The sequence below is a fragment of the Indicator indicator genome, chromosome Z, assembly GCF_027791375.1.
Source record: "Indicator indicator isolate 239-I01 chromosome Z, UM_Iind_1.1, whole genome shotgun sequence".
NCBI lineage: Eukaryota > Metazoa > Chordata > Aves > Piciformes > Indicatoridae > Indicator > Indicator indicator.
The window spans coordinates 763781-783642 of record NC_072053.1 but is presented as its reverse complement, the minus strand read 5'-3'; positions in this window follow the sequence as shown (position 1 = coordinate 783642).

Sequence of the window (19862 nt, the reverse complement as noted above, 5' to 3'; positions counted from 1 at the left end):
AAGATTCTTTTCCACTTCTCAAAAAATAAAAAAAAAGAATGATTTATATATGATAGCTAACCCCTTGTTATATCACAGAATATTAATAGATTGCCTCCATTTTTAGGTTGTTGGGGGTTTTTAGTTAAGTTACTGCTTCTTTCGAACAAGTCTTTAAAGAGAGGACTGATCCTCTAATGAATGAACTACTTTTTTTTTCTGTCTACTGTACTTTATTTGAGGAAGCCATGCTGCAGTGTTTTACATGGCATCTTGCATAGTTAAGCACAGGCAAATAATGCAACATGATCTTGAACACCTCCAGGGAAGAGGCATCCACAACCTCCCCGGGCAAACTGTTTCAGTGTCTCACCACCTTCACTGTAATTTCTTCCTAAACTCCAGTCTAAATATCTCCTCTTCCATCTTAAAGCCATTGTCCTTCATATTATCACTAGCCCTTGTCAAAATTTCCTCTTCAGCTTTCATGGTGGCCCACTTCAAGTACTGGAAGGCTACTATAAGGTCTCCCTGGAGGCTTCTTTTCTCTAGGCTGAGTGGCCCCAACTCTCCCAGCTCATCCTCATAGCGAAATTGCTCCAACCCTCTGATCATCTTTGTGGCCCTCCTCTGGACTCACTCCCCAGTTCAATGCTCTTCTTGTGCTGGGGACACCAGAAGTGGATGCAGTGCTCCAAGTGTGGTATCACCAGAGCAGAGCAGAGGGGTAAAATCACCTCCCTCTTCCTGCTGATGAGATGTCTTGATGAAGCCTGGGATATGGTCATGTATTGGGAAGAAATGTGTGTGTAGATATTGACTTAAATAAGTGTCCATCTAGCTCTCTTTGCAGCCTATATTGGTATAAAAATCAGGAAGTTCTGACTTTTTTTTTTTTTTTTTTTTTTTACCCTAATAGTTCCTTCATTTATTCCTACAGGGTTTTGTCACTAACCTGTTTTCACCTGTGACAGCCACAAGTAAATCTCAGATTAAAATTCCTGCTCCAATCTAAAATGGATTCTTTCTAATATTGCCCGAGGCTGCTTAGGTTATGAATTTTGTGGTGTGTTAGGATACTCTTCAGTGATAAGGAAAGAGCAGAGATTAGATATGTTGCCAGCTGTGTATAGGTTCTCTCTTTCAAACAGCTGAGAGAAGCAGCCTTTAAAGGAATGTTTCCACTTTTTTTTCTTTTTTTTTTTTTTTCCCCTGAATTGATATGTGGTGTATTTCTTTCTTACACAAGGTGACAGCATGTGTGAGATGTAAAGACTAGTTTGCTCAGGCAATTACCCCTTGTTGATAGCAGATTATTTCCTCTGGCAAACTCGAAAATAACTTGTTGGTGTATAAGTTACTGCTGTTCTGGGGATGCAGTAATTTACTCTCCTGTCTCTTTTATGAGCACATTTATTTTAATCAGTAGAGTTTGGAATGGCTCTTTTTCATCTAACTCCATTTCTTTTGGAGTTATGCACCCTCTTATAATGTAACAAAGGAGAGTGCATTTGCACACACAGGAGAAAAGAGATTTGATGTATTGCAGAAGAGCATTTCTTATATAGGAAATCATATCCCATGCTCTTTTTCCGTGTAAAGAATGTAGCATTCATTTTCTACAGCAGTGGCCCAAATTATTTTTCTGAATAAGGCAATGTTTCACCTCAGTGAGTTACCAGACATTATCACTCACAGCTGAGAACAGTGTCTCAGAAAACAGTCATCACATCCACTTGGGCTGTGGGATTGTGACACAGAAAATCAAGACATGATTTCTTTGGGGCTGTTTGCTTATTTTTTCTTTCTTTTTGTTTGCTTGTTTGTCTCTCTCTCTCTGGGTTTTTTGGCTGTTTTTTTTTTTTTTTAACTTTAAAAGGTTTAAAATAAAACATTAATTTTGTGGAGTATCTAACAAACAGCATATTATGCTGATCACGGAATGACAGAATGTTAGGGGCTGGAAGGCACCTCTGGAGATCACCCAGTCCAACCCCTTTGGTAAAGCAGTGTCACCCACAGCAGCTTGCCCGGGGTCACAATGTCCATCTGGGTTTGGAATCTCTCCAGAGAAGGAAATTCCACAACCTCTCCGGGCAGCCTGTTCCAGGGCTCCAGCACCCTCACAGCAAAGAAGTTTCTCCTTAAGTTCGAGTGAAACCTCATGGGTTCCAGTTTGTTCCCACTGAGCACCACTGAAAAGAGCCCAGCCCCATTGTCATGACCCTCACCCTTTAGCTCTTGCTGATCACTGAGAAGAGTCCCAGATCTCATTCTGCTCTTCTCCAGGCTAAACACCATCAGGTTCTTTGACCTGTTGGACAGACTCTTCTTAATGGACCCCAGAGGAACCTTGGCCTTTCTGGCCATGAGGGCACACTGCTGGCTCAGGATGAACTTCTTGACCACCAGCACTCCCAGGTCCTTCTCCACAGAGCTGAGTTCCTGCAGGTCAACCCCTCACCTCTACTGGTGCAGGGGTTTACTCCTCTTCAGGGGCAGAACTCTACACTTGCCCTTTTTGAACTTTATGATATTCACTGCTGCTGAGCTCTCCAGGCTGTGCAGTTCTCACTGAATGACTGCACAGCCTGATGGTGTGTCAGCCACCCTTCCCAGTTCTGTATCATCAGCAAACTTGCTGAGAGTCCACTCTGTTCCATCATCCAGGTCACAGATAAAGACCATACATGGAAAGATACTTGTCAAACAAAGTGCCTACTGTACACTTGAAAATGAAAACAGAAACAAAAGTAAAAACTAACACCCTCCTGTCTCTGGAGCTTTCTCAGTGTAGAAATACTCAGAGTTTTATTCCACTATCTAAGCCTCAAGACTCATTTCACAGAAGTAGGTGGAGCTATTTCCATTAGCAAGGTACTATTTCAGCTGGGTCAAGCAGACACAGACCCAAATATAAAGTCAAAATGTACCTCATAGCAGTTTCCATAAGTTGGGGCAATATATAATTATAACATCACTGATAAAATATTAACACCAAAACTATCACAGTACCTAGTTTAATACATTAATAATTGAAAACATGGCCAAACAAGAACGTTTGCAGCTCCTGCTTAAAAATTAAGAGCATTCCTCGATGCGTGTGAATAGCCCACATTAAAATTAAAGGTACTTTTGTAAACATTATAGCTTTTTAGAATAGGAAATAAGCATTATCACACACACACTATGGGGCAACTGTTGCTAATTATTAACCTTTGTGGTGACCTCGCTGTGGCTCCAGACTCTTAACTTTTTTGCACCTGTCTCACCTGACTTATGTTTCCTTTGGTTTTGGTGTTGTCATCACTTCTGCTGATAATTCCTTTTCGTTTTATTGAACAAAAATCAGAATTGTTCTGCATGTCATGATTAGAAAACCAGTGCTAAAGCTAGCTTTAGCTGTGCACCCTGGTAAAACATACCCTTCCCTTTTCTGTTTTGTTTGCAGTAGTCACCTTTATTTTCCTGTGATATGTGATGCTCTTCTGAGATCTGTTATGGTCAATCTGTTATGGTCAATCTGTGATTCAACAGGCACATGCTGTATGTTGGAGATATGATTAGTTCCCATAATTTGTCTTTTTCTCCCTTACACTGATGACACCTGTCTTCCATTACTGGTTTGTCCTGATTCTGAGGGGAAAAACTTTAAGATCAGTGAGTATTTGTATTTTTACAAATAGGTTGATAGGTTGGACTGGATGATCTTGGAGGTCTCTTCCAACCTGGTTGATTCTATGATTCTATGATTCTATATCCCTTCTTGTTGGTAAGAATACCAGAGGAGGCTGAGGGGAGGCCTAAATGCTCTCTACAACTCCCTGAAAGGTGGTTGGAGTGAGGTGGGGGTTGGTCTCTTCTCCCCAATACCAGGTGAAAGAAAACAGCTTCAAGTTGCACCAGGGGAGGTTTAGACTGAAGGTTGGGGGAAATTTCCCTACAGAAAGAGCCATCAGACGTTGGAACAGGCTACTCAGGGAGGTGATGGAATCATTGCCCCTGAAGGTGTTCAAGAAACATGTGGACATGACACTTCAGGACATGACTTAATGGCCATGGTGGTGTAAGGTTAACAGCTGGACTTTTTCCAACTGAAATAGTTCTATGATTCCAGGATTCTACACTTCCCTGCCACAAAATAACCTGTTGATATTTGTTGATTCCATGCAATGTTAATTGCTTCATCAAATTAGAGGTCACTGCATATTTTTTCCCCTAAGAATTAACACCAAGGATATAACAAACAGTTTATGATTAAAAGCTACAGATTTAAGATTCAGAAAAGTTGCATTGTCTTTTCTACTCTTTCTTTTCATTTTAGCATCATGGTCTGTATTAGAACAGCCAGGTAGAAGTGTCAAAGTACCAGAAGACAAGGAGCCATCATGGTTGTGACTTAATCAAGCCTGAAAAATAACTGAACTATACCATGCAAAGATGCTATTATTTCTAGGCATGTTGCTGAGAATTAAGAAATCTAAACAGACTATATGAGGCCCACAAAGTCATCCAAAGTCTCTTTGATATTAACATAAGAACAGGAGAGTTTGAAATAGCCAAGAAAAATTTGCAGGTATTTATGCCTTTGCTAAATATTCATGCAGGAGATGTACAAGGGAGGAGTAAATGTCATAATTAAAAGCCCATTCTCATGGTCTCTATTTCTGGAATATCAGAAGGAAAACCAGCTAAATCCCATTAGCAGGGAACAGAGATGCTTGTGGCAGCTGGCATAGCACTGAAATGGCAGCTCACGTGTGAAAGCTGAATTAGTGTCAGAATGAAACCAAGGAAGACCATGGAGGATGACCTTGTAGTCCTGGTTGACAGTGCTATCAATGGAACAGTAATGTACCCTTGTAGCCAAGAAGGCCAATGGTCTTCTGGGGTACATGAAAAAGACTGTGGCCAGCAGGTTGAGGAGTGTTCTCCTTCACCTCTACTCTGCCCCAGTGATACCACACCTGGAGTACTCGATCCAGTTCTGGGCTCCTTAGTTTATGAGAGAGAGGGAACTAGTGGAGGAAGTCCAAGGGAGGGCTATGAGGATGATTAAGGTCCTGGACTTCTCTCTTATGAGGAAAGGCTGAGAGACCTGGGACTGGTTAGCCTGTTCAGAAGAAGAACATCCTCACAGGGGATCTTATTAAGTTTTACAAATATCTGAAGTGTTGGTGTTAGGAAGAACAGGGCAGTTTCTTCTCAGTGGTGCCCTGTGATAGCAAAAGAGTCAACAGAAATAAACTGGAACCCAGGAAGTTCTACCTCAACATGAGAAATAATTTCTTTATGTGAGGGTGCCAGACATGCTGCAGCACCTCAATGTCCATCTTGGAGTGAGGAGTCCAAAACTGAACCCCGTTCCAAGCACGGGGGACCACCTAAGAATGATGCCGACCTAAGGCCCACCTAAGAACGATCTTTTCAGTAAAACCCCTTGGGGAGTCATGCACATAAGTTGTGTGCTTGTGCAGCCTTTGAAAACTTTGATAAATCATTGCCTTTGGACAAAAGGCAATGGAATAAAGCTGGAAGTGGGCAGATTCAGGTTGGAAGTGAGGAAGAAGTTCTTCCCCATGAGAGTGGTGAGAGCCTGGAATGGGTTGTGCAGGGAGGTGGTTGAGGCCCCATCCCTGGAGGTGTTTGCAGCCAGGCTGGATGAGGCTCTGGCCAGCCTGCTGTAGTGTGAGGTGTCCCTGGCCATGGCAGGGGGGTTGGAACTGGATGATCCTTGTGGTCCCTTCCAACCCTGACTGATTCTATGATTCTAAAAAGAATGGAAGAATGCAACTAGCACTTTTAGTACAGCATGGTGTCCCAATTAACATACACAATCCTTCTCTGAGTTGTACTTTCAGCTGTATTCCATTTAGCTGCCTTGTAGACCTTCAAGGACAGAGGTGAGATCTTGAGCAACTCAGTCTACTGGAAGGTGTCCCTGTCCATGGCAGGGAAGTTGGAACTAAATTAATATCTCTGGAGATGTGCTCTGGCAGGGGGGTTGGACTGCATGATCTTTTGAGGTGCCTTCCAGCCCCTAACATTCTGTGATTCTGTGACCCTTAATGTCCCTTCCAACTGAAACCATTCTATGAATCTATGAATCTTTGAATTCCTACTCACAAACATTTTGCCTCTCTGACTAGCTCAAATTCTCTGACAAAGACAGAACCCACAGATGGGAACTTCTGCTCATCACAGCACTGGTGACTTACAGTGCAGATCACACAAGATCCTTATGACGTGCTAGGGAAGGATGTTCTATGGAAGTATGACACAGCAAACAGCTGAATTTCACAGCTTTTCCAGTCTGTGTCTGCTTGAGTGGAGTGAAACTTGTGCATAATCAGCTATCCAGAGTCTATCATTTGTCACACACTGAACAAAGCCCTTTTTCAACGCTGGGGAACGAGTCACCCTGAACACAAAAGGGCTTTTTCATGTCCTTCTGTGTATGAATAGGTTAGTATGTCTTTAAATTGTTTGTGAGCACCCTAGCTGTGCATTCAGTGCTGTAGGCAAGAAACAGCCAGAATAGGAGACTAACTAGGGCCTGAACATTTGTGAATAACCCATCAAAGGCATTTATTTGAAGTCTGCTCAGCTGATGTGGCTTTCTTACATTTGGTAAAGGCATAACAGATGCAACATCTCTTTACTGATGCATATTGAGTGAGACAGACAATCACCTTGTCTTCTCTCTGTAGAGAAGTGAATAGATCTCCCTCGCAGCAATTACAAACATTCTGGGGTGTGTGTAATAGTCCTATGAGTAACAGTGCAATGCAGGATATGGCTACTGTTCACACAACACTTTTGAACAGTCTTTTTGCACCTTTTTGTATGATAGTTTCCTAAGATTCTGTGCCCTGGGGGACCTTGGTCAGTGGGAAACAAGTAACAGCAGCAAAACGAAAAACTTCTCCGCATGAGCATTTTACAAATCAGTGATGGATTTTACACTTTCCTGCTATGTGCAAGACAGGGGAGAATGGACCAGTGTGAGAGTCCACAAGCCAGTCAGCAAAACTGCAAATGGAAGATGAGTATGACATTGGCAGAACAGTGAGATTCAACGCTGGGTGGTGCTCAATCCAATCATGATGTTTGAAAGAAGACTTTTTCTTTCCCTTGGAAGCACTTCCAACCTAGATAAAAGAGTCTTTAATCCTCTTTTCTTGTTTCCAAGGGTCAAATATCTGTGAACTGTTTTGCTCCCAAGCAAAATTTTATTTAGTTTGGTCTCAAACTTGGGAGCACCTACCACTGTGAACATTGCTACTGCTGACACAGATCCTGCAATGACTGAAGCACAAGAGAATCTTCCATTCTATCTGCAAGGAAGCATTTAACCTCAAAGTGTCAAACACACTTCATCTACGCAAGCAGAAGATGAGTGTAGATTTCAGTATACTTAAAACAGCAACTTCTAGATATCACTGAGAGGACAACATTAAAGCTTGTCCTCTTTGCATTTCTGTTTACAGATTTTTGTCTTCTGTCAGTAGCCTATTTGTACTTTGCAAACCTTCAGCAGACTCAGTGCCTGATCACTTTGAACGGCCTGAGCTCTTAAAATCTTTCCATGAGCAGATCCTCAGAGGAAGCTAAATGCATTTGCTGAGCTCATGAAGACTCCAGAGAGATCAATGCTTGTAGCTGGCAATTTGAGATGAAACGTTGCTCTGAGATACGATGTTAAAAACCCCCTTGTATTTATTTTGAGAAGTCAGAAGTGTTCACAGGCAGTAAGCCTCACAAATAATGATAAAACACAGAATGGCATCAAAATATGGTCTCACATGGAAAAAAAAAAATAAACTGGATTCCCTATCCAGGTCAAAACTATCCTTTGGACTAGAAGGAATATGTCAAGAAGACTGTAAAGGATGCAGGCCAACATCACACTCTGAGGGAAACTGAATTGGTCTGAGGGAATATTTTTTTTTTAGAGCTTAGAATATTGGCTCTTGCTAGGCTTCAGAGAATCACAGGATTTCAGGGGCTGGAAGGGACCTCAAAAGATCATCTAGTCCAAACCCTCTGCCAGAGCAGGATCACCTACATCAGATTACACAGGAACTCATCCAGGCAAGTTTTGAAAATCTCCAGAGAGGGAGACTCCAGCCTTGCTGGAGAGGGTACAGAAAAGGGCTACAAAGATGCTGAGGGGACTGAAACATCTCTCTTATGAGAAAAGACTGAGAGAATTTGGGATTTTTAGCCAGGGTAGGGGTGGGAGCCAGGTCTTATCAATGTTTATAAATGTCAGCAGGATGGGACCAGGCTTTTTTATGTGGTGCCCAGTGACAAGAAAAGAGATAAGAGGCACAAACTTGAACACAAGAAGTTCCATCTAAACACAAAGAAAATTTCTTTAATTTAAGGGTGACAGAACACTAGAGCAGGCTACCCAGAGAGGTGGTGGAATCTCCATCTCTTGAGACATTCCAAACCCATCTGGACATACTCCTGTGTTACTTTCTCTAGGTGAACCTGCCTTGGCAGGGGAGATGGATTCAATGATCTCCAGAGGTCCCTTCCAACTTCTATCATTCTCTGATCCTGTGCTTTTTTTGCAACTGCTGCACTTCAGACCCATTCAAAATGAGTACTTCACCCTCCTCTTGCTTGGGATCCCCATGCTGGTGATGATTGTCAATGCTTGGCTTTGAGGATCTGTTAGTAAGGGAATCTGTGGCCAAAGTTAGCATGGAGGCAGGATTTTAAGTGTTTTTAAGAATTTATAACAGTGGTGTAAACAGTCTTGGAATTAAAGTCAAGCAATGATGTTGCTTGAAAGGGACCTTTAGGATACATCAAGTCCAATGATTAGCTCAGCAACTGCCAGGTCACCTTCTCATGGTCTGCCTCTATTCCTAACAAAGAGTTTTAAAGGAATACTGTTACATGCATGAATAGTTAGGCTTTTTAGTACCTGCTGTTACCTGTGGCTCAGGTCCTTTGAAGTCTCAACTGACTGTTTAATCATTAGTCATAAAGGTTTTCCCAATGCTTGAAGCTGATGCAGGAGAGCGACAGTGAATACCCACTTCCACTCATACTCACCAATGCACATTGGATTGGCATGATGCTAAATGGGATTTTGTCCCTCTGCTGCTGACCTGCAGCTGCAGCAACTATTTTCACAGAATCATAAAATATTTGGGGTTAGAAGGGACCTTTAAACGTCATCAGGTGTTGTTTTAGATGCTTGTCTTGGGGTGATGCAACCATGAAACATGTCTTATATTTTTTGGGGGGTGTATTTTATGTAATTATGACTACAGAATAATATTTTTTTTATGGATGTTTTATCCAAGCTTGTGGGTGAATATTCATAAAAACACACATGCAACATATGTTGCACACATATGTTCAGCTCTGGAGTGCTGAGCACAAGAAAGACATGGACCTGTTGGAGTGGAACCAGAGGAAGACACAGCGATGTTGGGAGGGCTGGAAGCCCTCTGCTGTGAGAACAGGCTGAGAGAGTTGTAGTTGTTCAGCCTGGAGAAGAGAAAGCTCCAGATAGAACTTCTGGTGGCCTTTTAGTACTTAAAGTGACCATTCAGAAAGCTGGGAACAGACTTTTTGTCAGGCCTTGTTGTAACAGGACAAGGGGCGATGCTTTGCAACTAAAAGTGGGAGATTCAGAATAGAAAGAAGAAAGACATCTTTAGGCTGAAGGTGGTAAGACCCTAGCCCTGGTTGCCCAGAGAGGTGGTAGGTGTCCCTTCCCTGGAACTATTCCATGTCATGTTTCCTGGGGTTCAGAACAACCTGCTCTAGTTGTAGATGTCCTTGCTGACTGCAGGGTGGGTTGGACTAGATGACCTCTAAATGTCCTTTCCAACTCAAAACATTTCTGTGATTCAATGATTGATTCAACAAATCTATGAATCCATGAATCTGTTACTCTATGTGTGTTTTATAGATGTAGTTTTATGTAGACAATTCTACATCTGTGTTTATTTATGTAGAGGTGTAGGCATATGTACAACTAGTCTGTAGATTATTCTGCAGATTCAAATAACCTTTGTTAAGAATAAAAACCTTATAGGCATATAATAAGAAATTAAAGCAAAGATCATGCTACCCTGTGTAGTCCTCTTGCCCTTTCAAAACAAGTCTCATGATGAAGGCAATACTTAGCTAATTAATTATGTTTTGTCCTTGTTGCCAGTTTTAACCTACAGCATTTTCTTAGGCGGTACACCAAGACCAGAAAGATAATGACAGATGCATTGTGACATTCTCAGAGCAAATCATGTTCCAGTCCTCCTAGTACTAATTTTGCCAGCCAAAAGCAAAGGTAATGCTTCTGAATAATAGCTAAGCAAAACCATTACAGCGCATTATGAGCAGGTATGGAGGGCTCCTATGGCTCATTTATAACAATGAGAAGCCACGGAGCTGTTATCTTTATCAGAACGATTTTCCCTGGTTTGTGATTTGTGACACCAGCAAACAAGCAATCCCCTGCCCAGCCTCGGCACCAGCAGCAGTTGGGGATCAATGTGGGTGTTAATGACATTGTGAGTAGATAAATAGAGGGGCAGGGATCCAAATCCCACAACGACCCTCTCGCAGTTAATGCCATCTCTGCCAACGGCATATTCCTGGAGCCAGTCCAGGAGCCGTTGGTCACAAGATGAACTTTCCCTGACTTTGCGATGCATTAACATCCAGAACACCCAGGGATCTGCAGCCCTGGCTTTATGAATCACTCTCAGGCCCCTACCTATGTGTGCTTTCTGAATAAAGTGTCAGAAAACCCTCTCTGCCCACGCTAAAGAGCACAATTGTTTAACACTTTGTCAGGCGCTTACCGTGGGGTTGTATCAACACACGAGGATGTGTCTTTTATAATTTAGTTAGAATGGATTTTTGACCCATGAATCAATGAGCAGGCTGCAGACTGAGTAGTATTTGCTCCCTGAAAGGCTGTATGATATCAGCAAGGTCAGTTGACTGTTTTTTCTTCTTTTTTTTTAATCGTAGGGAAAAAAAAAAACAAAACAAACCAACCCACAACTTACAGGGCATTTAACATATTTTGACAAGGTGACCCACAATTATCCATTAGTGTTCTATTTGTCTAAGCCCCTCTGCATTGATATGCAAGGACCATGTAATAGTTCATTGATGTCCCACTTGGGGGTGGGGAATAAGGCAAGTGGGACTTCTCCAAGGTCTTTCACAGCCAGAATGCGTCTCACTATTGCTGTATTGATTAAACATTTGGATAGTTAATCAACACAGCTAAGCCCTTTTAACCTGCCATGTGCTATATACAAGGGAGAAAAAAGAAAAATAAAGAAGAGCCATGAGGATGTAATTTTTATTCTCATATTTGACATAAAAACATATCTTAGTAGACAGTAAGGACATAGAAGATACTGTGAGTTGGACATAGTCCCTGATTCAAGTACCAAATTGCAACAAAACCTTGAGGTGTTCAGCAGAAGCAATATGCTAGCTCCTGCAGGTTCTGTCTGCAGCAATGATAAACTCACATTTACTGAAGGTGATACTTTTACCTTTTTTGTTCACACTGAGGAGAAGCTGAAGGTAAGCTGAAGGCAAATTGTCACCTCTTCTGTTGCTGAGGATTTTAATCACATTACTCAGACTTCTCTCATCTGTGAGATGGAGTATTTTGAGGGAGTGAAGAGATATTCCTGCCCCATGACAAGGGGTTTGGAATTAGAAGATCTTTGAGGTCCCTTCCAACCCAAAATGTTCCATGATTCTGTATGTAGTACTCATTGTTTAGTTATTTAGAATCACAGAATTGTTTTGGACGGAAGAGACCGTTAAGGTCAAGTCCAATTCTTAACTCAGCACTTACAGGTCATCTCTACACCATGTCCCTAGCACCACATCTATATGGCTTTGAAATCCCTCCAGAGATGGGGACTCCACCCATGCAGCCTAGTCCATGGCTTAGCAACCCTTCTGGGGACAAAATTGTTCCTCACATCCAACTTGAACTTCCCCTGGTGCAGCTTAAGGTCATTTCCTCTCATTTTATCACTTATTCTTTGGGATAAGAGACTAACCCTCACCGGGCTCCAACCTTCTTTCAGGGAATTGTAGAGAGCCAGAAGGTCATACCTCAGCCTCCTTTTCTCCAGACTAAACGATCCCAGTTCCCTCAGCTGCTCCTCATAACACCTGTTCTCTAGACCCTTCCATAGCTTCATTCCCCTTCTATGGACACTCTCCAGTCCCTCAATGTCCTTCTTGGAGTAAGAGTCCAAAACTGAACCCAGGATTCAAGGTGCAGCCTCACCACTGATGAGTAGAGGGGGATATTCATGACCCTACTCCTGCTGGCCACACTATTGGTGATAGAGCCCAGGAAGGAGTTGGACTTTTTGGCCACCTGGGCACACACTGGCTCAAGTTCAGACAGCTTTAAACCAACACACCTGTGTTTCTTTTCCACTGGGAAGTTTTCCAACGACTCTGCCCCATGCCTGGACCATTCATAAGATTGTTGTGACACAAGGGCAGGACCTGACACTTGGCCTTGTTGCATCTGATTCCACTGACCTCAGTCCACTGATCCTGCCTGTCTAGATCCCTCTGTTAGGACTTCCATACCCTTCAGCAGATCAAATTGTCCACCTAAATTACTGTCGTCTGCAAACTTACTGAAAGTGTCTAAATCTCCTTTTCCAGATCATTGATGGAGATATTAAAGAGAACTGTCTCCAGTACTGAGCCCTGGGGAACACAGTAATTCTTGCAGCCATGCATGGAAAGGACAGAACAAACATCAAATACCTGAATGGTAGTTACAGTCATTTTGTTGCTGTCTTTACTTCCTCTGCTACATGAACTCCAAAGCATCAGAAACAGACATGTATTCTCAGCTGCAGTAAAGTCATGGAATTATGGAATCATAGAACTGTTGAGGTTGGAAGAGACCTTTGATACCATCAAGTCCAATCAGCTACCTAAAGCTCACAACCCCACCACTACTGCTAAACCACTGCCACTAAACCACACCCCTCAGCAACATATACACATCTTTAAAATATCTCCAGGGGTGGTGACACCACCACCTCCCTGGGCAGCCTGTTCCAATGCCTGAGAACCCTTTCTGGGAAGAAATATTTCCTAATATCTAACCTGAGTCTCCCTTGGCACTAGTTGAGTTTCCTCTTGTCCTGTCGATTCTTGAGTGTTAGAAGACAGTGGCCCCCACCTCACTCCAACCTCTCACAATTACACTGACTTGATAGGGTCAAGAGGTTTCGTACCACTTGGAGAGTTTGTGGTGGCAGGGAGAGCCTGCAAAGCTATCTTGTCATTTGACTTAAGCCAGCTATGGATGCCGTCAGTTGATGACCGGATGATCAGAGGGCTAGAGCACCTCTCCTGACTGAAAGAGTGGGGGGCTATTCAGTTCAGAGAAGAGAATGCTCCAAGGAGACCTTCTTGTGGCCTTCCAGTATCTGAAGGGGGCTACAAGAAAGCTGAGGAGGGACTTTTTAGGGTGTCAGGGAGTGATAGGACTGAGGGAAATGGAGCAAAACTAGAAATGGGTACATTCAGATTGGATGTTAGGAAGAAATGCTTCATCATGAGGGTGGTGAGACACTGGAACAGGTTGCCCAGGGAGGTGGTGGAAGCTTCCTGGTGGAAGCCTCCAGGTGGAAGCCCCTGGAAGTTTTAAAGGCCAGGCTGGATGTGGCTCTTGACAACTTAATCTAGGATGAGGTGTCCCTGCCCATGGCAGGGGGATTGGAACTGGATGATCCTTGAGGTCCCTTCCAATCCTAACAATTCTATGATTCTATGCTTCTATGACCAGCAGATCACAGATCTCCTTCCTGCCCATTGCATCATGGTTTTGCCAGCTACCATTTCTCATCAACCATCATTTCAAAGTAGCTCAAAACTCTGCAGATAAACTCTGCTCCAAGTATCCATTCAAGAGATTCACTTATTTGCATTCATGAAGGTTGTCCTCAGTTTGTGTACAGAGGATGTAGCACCCTTCTGTAAGTGGACACAACCCCAAGAAAAGTTTCCCAGGGTAGGGACACAGAGTAAAATTGCAAAACAATTAAGCAAAGATACTGCTACAAGTCTATTTAAACTGAGAAGCTGAGTAAATGATCTTACATTACATTATATATTAAGCATTAATGTGTAACTCTGCAGAGTAAGTGTATTATAATGCACTGGTTCAATTGGAATAATTTGCATTGAAAAGTACTTGGGAAAGAGTCATGGAATCATAAAATCATAGAATGGCTTGAATTGGAACAGACCTTAAAGATGATGTAGTTCCTAAATTCTCATCATGGGGACGGACACCTTCCACTAGACCAGGTTGCTCAAAGCCTCATCCAGTCTGGTCTTAAACACTTCCAGGGATGGGGCATCCACAACTTCTCAGAGAAACCATCTCCTCACCACCCTTCATAGCACAGAAGTTCTTCCTAAGGTCTAATCTAAATCTACCCTGCTCTAGTTTTAAACAATTATTCCTTGTCCTATCAATACAACCCTTACAAAATATCCCTCATGAGCTCTCCTGTAGCTCCCTTCATGTACTGGATATCCCCAGAGCCTTCCCTTCTCCAGGATGAACAAACACAGCACCTTCAGGGAAAACAAAACAAAACAAAACAAAACAAAACAAAACAAAACAAAACAAAACAAAACAAAACAAAACAAAACAAAACAAAACAAAACAAAGCAAAACAAAACAAAGCAAAGCAAACTAAAGCAAAACAAAACAAAGCAAAGCAAAACAAAGCAAAACAAAACAAAACAAAACAAAGCAAAACAAAGCAAAGCAAAACAAAACAAAACAAAATAAACAAACAAATAAAACAAAACCCCCACAAAATAAACAAACAAACAAAAACCACCAAAACAAAACAATACAAAAAACCCACCTCAAACAACAACACCAACAATAAAACCCAAAATTCTTTCATTCCTGTAGTTTGTCTATGGAAACACTCTTTTGGGAGTGTATAAATCTGTCTTCTGGGCTGATCCCCAGCAGCATGGGCAGCAGGTGGAGAGAGGATTCTGCCCCTCTGCTGTACTGTGCTGAGACCCCTCCTGTAGTGCTGGGGCCAGCTCTGAGGTCCTCAGCACAGCACTGAGGGGCCAGAGGAGGCCACAGCAATTATAGAAGGTCTGGAACATTTATGCTGTGAGGACAGTCTGAGAGAGTTGGGGTTCTATTTTTATATCCTTGACCTCTACAACTCTCTGAAAGGAGGTTGTAGTGAGGTGAGTGTAGGTCTCTTCTCCTAAGCAGCAAGTGATAGGACAAGTGATAGCCTTGGGCCTCTCCAAGGGAGGTTTAGGTTGGATATTATGAACAAATTCTTCTCCAAAAGAGTAGTCAAACACTTCCTATCCTCTTCAATATTTGCTCTAGTAGTTTTATCAGGAAGATATATCTTTGCCTCTACCTTGCCAAAGCAGATTAAGTGTGGAGAATATTTCTATACAGTTACTTAATAAAGTTTCGCAAATTTCAGCATTGCTCAGGCAAAGTCCTAGTAAGAATTTTAGGACATTTCCCAACAATAATCCTGTAGGTAATTCTCATTTTAACTATTTATTTTAGATTTTTTTTTTTCTTCTAGAAGTCAGGGTATGACTCATATAGACATGAGTTCCTATAAATAATTAATTATGATTTTTAACAGTAGTCCCTGCTCCTTATGCTCCTTCATTATTTATCAGACAAATGGTTGTGAAAACCATAGAATCATAGAATGGTTTGGGCTGGAAGGGGCCTCAGCTTGTGGTAGCAAACTACAGTTTTTGAATGTACCTGAACAGAAAGTAAATGAGGGGAAAAAAGCATCATGAGACTTAAATGAAAAAAGAATGAGTGTTCAAAATATTCATTCTCAGATTCAGGTTCCAGTCAATGTCAGCCACATCCTGAACAACATGGAAGTTGGCAAGCATCTCCTAAAACTACCTGGAACTCCATAAAAACAAATTCCCTCTGAAACAGAATTCCTGTTGGAATTGAGTTCTGTTACAGAACATCAAACTGTAAGGCTTAAGCTGTCAAGTGTCGCGTCATTAACACTGGGAGTTATAATAAAACAGTCTAGGGGAAAAAAAATAAAATCCCCAAAGTCAATGTACTATGCTGTTAATTGAGGGTAATTCATTCAAACATTTTCATCTACCTTCATTGCTGTGTCAGAGTTGGTGGGAATACCATTCCATGTCCAGGAGAACGCCACCAATAGAACTTAATCCAACATCAGGAGCTGACCAGCACTTGCATCAACACTGAATTTTGACTCTATGCCTTCCAGACCTGCCACCCTATTTCTTGGCTGTTTGGTTTTTTTGTGTGTTTTTTTTTTTGTTTTGTTTTGTTTTGTTTTGTTTTGTTTTCAGTTTTGGACTACTTTTAAGCCTCTTTAGTGTAAAAAGTCATTAATGCTCCTTCTCAGTAGTGAAAATGGATGCACTGAAGAATCTTATAGCTCTGTATTCCTGGTACCTTCAGACCAGAGAGAAAATAAAAGGGCTTTGGCTGCATCTTTCTATTTCACTTTTAACACAATCATCCAACAACCACTGGATAATCATACCATTGTTGGAATATATTGGTATATTATTAACTGATCAAAAGTTGAAGTCTGAGGAGGAAAAGCTTATAGATCTGGTGCTGTTTAACCTGGAGAAGAACAGACTGAGATTTGGGGATCTTTTCAATTCTCAGCAAGATATAAGGGCCTGTGAGGGACAAGACGATGGGGCCAGACTCTTCTCAGTGATGCCCAGTGACGAAGGGCAACAGGTGCAAACTGGAACCCAAGAGGTTCCATCTGAACAGAAGGGGAAAATTCTTTGCTGTAAGAGTGCCAGAGCCCTAGAGTAGGCTGCCCAGAGAAGTTGTGGAGTCTCCATCTCTGGAGAGATTCCAAAACTACCTGGATGTGGCAATCCTGTGTAATTTGCTGTGGGTGACACTGTTTCAATAGGAGATTTGGACTAGAGGATGTCCAGAGGGTCCTTCCAAACCTCACCATGTGATCTTGTGATTCTGTATTAAATTAACTCAAGTTGCACCAGCAGACATTTAGGTTGCGTATTGGGAAAAATTTCTTAACTGCAAGAGTGGTCAGGCATTGGAACAGGCTTCCCAGGGAGGTGGTGGAGTCACCATCCCTAGAGCTGTTCAAAAAATGTGTAGACATGGCACTCTGGGACAAGGTTTAGTGGGTATTTGGATGTCAGGTTGACAGCTGACTTGAAGGTCTTGGAGAACTTTCGCATCCGAAATGATTTTCTGATTTTGTGAAAAAAAAAAAAAAAAAAAAAACTAAATGAAATTAAACACACATTCCATCACATCAAGATGTGTGTTTTGAGGGAGGGGAAGAATGTTTTAAATGGTGTAACATTATGGAATAGCAGTGAGAAGGAATAAAAAAGAGAAAAGAAATAACGTCATCAATATTACATCTTTTCATTCTCAGCTAATGCATTTGTTTTCTGAAATGGTGGAGTATAAATGTCAAATCAACCACTTTTAATTAAAATTCATATTACTCTTTATCTGATACAAAAGACCAGTATTAACATCCCCACTTATTTTTCAGGTTCCACTTATTTAAAGTACATGCTGTCATTTAAGATTGCATTAAAATATTCAAAAAATATTTCCTACATCGAAATCCTTTTAACGACTTACAAATGACCAAAATGTTTTTCAAATTCACTTGTGGGATTTTTTTTTCTTTTTTTCCAAGGGAAACAATGATTCTTTTAGCAGTTTTTCCTGGCTTGTGAAATGAAAAGTACATCTCCCTGCTTCCCATTTTTCACAGATATAATGTACTCTTTCATTCACAACTTTGCCCACGGCAATGTTCAGTGTTTTAATCACAGGTGAAAAGAGAGGAATGGTATGAAAAATTTTGCAAAACAAGTTATATTAATAAAGAGATCGTCACTCATGATCACATGTAAATAGATGGTTTAATAAAGATGTTTCTGCTGGTGGTATTGTTGACAGTGAGAGCAGCATGATAATCTTCAAGGACAGACAAAATAGTATGTCAAGGGCTGCTGGGGAATATATGAAATAACAGCCTTATATAAGTCAACATTAGAGGGAGTGACTGATCATCAGTGAGTATCACCAGCTCAAAGTTCAGTGTTCATAGATTCATGGAATGGGTTAGGTTGAAAAGTATTCTGAAGATCATCTATTTCCAACCTCACTGCTGTGGAGGGAGGGCAGGGACACCTTCCACTAGACTGGGTTGCTCAAAACCTCATCCAACCTGGCCTTTTCAAGGCCTTTCACCTCCAGGGAGAGGGTACCCATGACTGTCCTGGGTAACCTATTCCAGTGCCCCATCACCTTCACTGGAAAGAATTTCATCCTAATATCCAATCTAAATCTACCGTCCTCAAGCTCAAAGACGTTACCCCTCATCCTATCACTACAAGTCCTTGTAAAAAGTCCCTTACCAGCTTTCTTTTAGGCCCCCTTCAGGTAGTGGATGGATGCTATAAGGTCTCCCTGAAGCCTTCTCTTCTGTAGGCTCAACAGCCCCAACTCTCTCAGTCTCTCCATATAAGGGAGATGCTCCAGCCCTCTGATCACTACCTCCTGTGGACCCATGGCTCCATGGCCCTCTTACACTGGGGATCTAGAACTAAATGTACTAATCCAGGTCAGGTCTCACCTGAGAGAAGAATTACCTCCCAGTCCTGCTGGTCATACCTGTTGCATGAAGTCTGTCCCAAATTTATAAAAAATGGACTCAATTCCTGTCTTTTTACTATTTTTGCACACACAGTACTTTGCTAAACTGTCATAGAATCATAGAATTGTTTCAGTTGGAAGAGACCTTAAAGATCATCAAAGCCTAACCTCAACCTAACACCACTAATGGCCATTAAAACCATTTCCCAAAGGGCCCTGTCCACACTTTTCTTGAAAACCTATCCTCCAGCCTCAACCACTTTGATTTCATCCTTTAATTAATTATGACCAGAACAGAAGAGAAAATAAATGTTTCAAAATGGTGAAGAAAATGATGTTAAGTAAGGTGGTGTGGCATACTGTGGGAAGTTTGATGCTTTCACCAAGTGGACAAACAGGGATACACATCCTCAGAGGGCTTTTAAGTTTTTGCAGTGTTATGGAGCTGGTGTCTGGTACATGATGTGCAGGAATAAAAACTTTTTAACACCAAAAAAAAAAAAAAAGAGGACTTTCTGTGTATTATTTTATGGAAGTGATGAGTATTATGACTATATAATTCAGGTGTGTTTGTGAATGCATATATGGAGAAATGTAATATGTGTGGGTGTTTGTACATTAGACAGCATTAAACTTTAAATCACTCTGCAATTTTATACATCCTATATATCAGAGTTATTAGGAGCACAGCTCACAGAAATCTCTCTTCCATTATTCCTACAGTAGTGAAGCGAAGTTCTCCAGAAAACAATGACAAATGATTTATACTAGGTAAAGATAAAAATGAAAACAAAGGATTAACTATGCTGTGTAAATTATAATTATAGTTGTAATTGGTTAAAATGAATGTGTAATAAAAACCTGAAAGGATGTGTAAACAGAAAGTGAATTTCAGTAATGAATCAATAGATGATGATATATTCATAATTCTGTTTTCCTTTTTTCTTCTAATTATAAGTGGCAAAGAATCATCTAATATTAATAAGATATGCATAATGCAAATACTGTTTTTAAAGTTGGAATCTTTTTTTATGACTGGATTAAGAGAAAATGTTTCACAAATATTTGTTTGCATTTTTAATGTTTGTTTAATTCCTTACTTGAAATAAAAGTTTAATGCTCTAGATGCTTCATGATCACAGGT